The following is a 2,500-nucleotide window of genomic DNA, read 5'->3' on the forward strand; positions in this document are numbered from 1 at the left end:
GCTACTCGCACTGCCCGCACCCCTGTGTATCGCTTCATGTTAAACACCTTGCAAGTCTTGCTCACTTTCCACATGCTCCTGCTGTACACTGTAATGTGGATGGCAGCAGGACGTACATGCCGCCCCTCCCCACGTCCCCACCTTGCCCCCTGCCTTCGCAAGCTGGTTGGTGAGAAGTTTGCATGTTCAATGCCCTTCGCATGCGACGTACTCAGGCTACGTTGTGGTGCGGCCTGTGTCAACTGTCCGCTGATGTCGTACGCGTGAACCACAATCTGTACTGCACATTCGTCCTTATGTACTGAATGATACATCGTGGCACATGTGTGACCGCACAACGACTGCGCCCAAAAACGGCGGACCATACAGTGCAAATATTGTGCACGCAGCTACGTGTCGTCTCCCTATGAGAGCTGGATTGCAGTGTGGTACGCCATAGAGACGTGTGGGAGGAACGGACGCCGTGGATGGCGATCAGCATGAGCTGTCTGTTGATGTATTCGGACCTAGTCGTCTCTCCTCACACACCGTGATGGCATGGTGCACCGCGTTCCATATCTGCGACATGCTACAGAGGCCGGTTGACAGTCGTTCGAGCAATGGACATCGCATACGTACGGGGGCCACCTTCCACGTATTGTCTAGGCGTGCACATTTTGTTGCGTGTATGTGGGCAGACGTAGTGTGGCGTGACACCTGACACAGGCATGCAATAATCGTTGAAGTTGCAAATGGCGATGGACGCCTGCGTTTTCTGGTGAAGTTACGCAAATGAACAAATGGTAACCTGTTGTGGTGCGGTTGTTCTCGCTAGGGGTGAATCGGTGATGGCGACGATAGGTTGAGGTACTAACCGGTTGTTCCAGCGATACCCACCATGCCGACGAAACTGAACGGCATCTGGGTGTGAAGCGATACGCGGCGGTGGCTGGGTGGGACCGTCCCCGGCCGGTGAGGGGGCGCCTCCCGGCGTGCTGGCCGCGCGGTGCGTGGGCGCACGCGCTACAGCCGGCTGGTGGGGGCGGCCAGTGGCAGGCGCGCCGGCCGACGGACGCGGCAGGCGTCGCAGCTGCGCGCCGGCGCACCCTGCGCGCGGCGCCGTGCGGCCAAAGTAGGTCCTCGCGGGCCCGGTGCGAAGCGCGGTGGACATCTTCAGTGTGCTGGTCCGATTGAGGACTGTGTGCGTTGAGGATGCGCCGCCGCCCGGCGCTCGGCGCCGCGACGCCGTCTGCTGCTCGGTCGCCCCAGCGGTTCTCGCTGGTGGTTTGTATCGCAGCTGTGCGGATGTGTTGGCGCGTGCGCTGTGCTGGGAGAGTTCGCTTCGGCACCCAAGTGGGGCTTTTGTCCTTCTGTGGCGCTGGCGTTGGAGCTGCCGGTCACCGTAGGTGGCGCGTGTTGTCTCCCGCCGGCAATGCCACGACAGCACGCTCCCGGGCCTCTGTCGGCAGCGGCAAGCTCAGTTGGGAGCACGGGTGGTCGCACCGAAAGCGTCTACTCGCCTAACTCCGGGCGATTGCGCCTCTCTCGAACCCGACCAAGTACTTGGGACGGCGCTGCGCGCCGCCGGGACCTGAGAGGGTTTCGAGGTGTATTGTGCAGGGGAGCTCAGCCTCCTCCTGTTTGCAGAATGATTGAGCGGACGCTTGCGTGTTCGCGCGGGCCCCCGGGACACACTCCCGGGCGGCCGGCTGCTCAGCTCTAGTTGACGCAGCTCCCTGGTTGATCCTGCCAGTAGTCATATGCTTGTCTCAAAGATTAAGCCATGCATGTCTCAGTACAAGCCGCATTAAGGTGAAACCGCGAATGGCTCATTAAATCAGTTATGGTTCCTTAGATCGTACCCACGTTACTTGGATAACTGTGGTAATTCTAGAGCTAATACATGCAAACAGAGTCCCGACCAGAGATGGAAGGGACGCTTTTATTAGATCAAAACCAATCGGTCGGCTCGTCCGGTCCGTTTGCCTTGGTGACTCTGAATAACTTTGGGCTGATCGCACGGTCCTCGTACCGGCGACGCATCTTTCAAATGTCTGCCTTATCAACTGTCGATGGTAGGTTCTGCGCCTACCATGGTTGTAACGGGTAACGGGGAATCAGGGTTCGATTCCGGAGAGGGAGCCTGAGAAACGGCTACCACATCCAAGGAAGGCAGCAGGCGCGCAAATTACCCACTCCCGGCACGGGGAGGTAGTGACGAAAAATAACGATACGGGACTCATCCGAGGCCCCGTAATCGGAATGAGTACACTTTAAATCCTTTAACGAGTATCTATTGGAGGGCAAGTCTGGTGCCAGCAGCCGCGGTAATTCCAGCTCCAATAGCGTATATTAAAGTTGTTGCGGTTAAAAAGCTCGTAGTTGGATTTGTGTCCCACGCTGTTGGTTCACCGCCCGTCGGTGTTTAACTGGCATGTATCGTGGGACGTCCTGCCGGTGGGGCGAGCTGAAGGCGTGCGACCGCCTCGTGCGTGCTCGTGCATCCCGAGGCGGACCCCGT

General features: G+C 58.7%; 1 non-coding gene across 1 annotated transcript in view; it reads left to right on the forward strand.

Moving 5' to 3' along the window:
• Positions 1 to 1,712: 1,712 nt before the first annotated feature.
• Positions 1,713 to 2,500, forward strand: part of LOC124727506 — a 1,909-nt gene continuing 1,121 nt past the window's right edge. Inside the window, exon 1 of the ribosomal RNA XR_007007143.1 lies at positions 1,713 to 2,500. This exon is cut by the window's right edge and continues 1,121 nt beyond it. This is a non-coding gene — a ribosomal RNA (small subunit ribosomal RNA).

Source organism: Schistocerca piceifrons, unplaced genomic scaffold (genome assembly GCF_021461385.2).
Source record: "Schistocerca piceifrons isolate TAMUIC-IGC-003096 unplaced genomic scaffold, iqSchPice1.1 HiC_scaffold_111, whole genome shotgun sequence".
Taxonomy (NCBI): Eukaryota; Metazoa; Arthropoda; class Insecta; order Orthoptera; family Acrididae; genus Schistocerca; species Schistocerca piceifrons.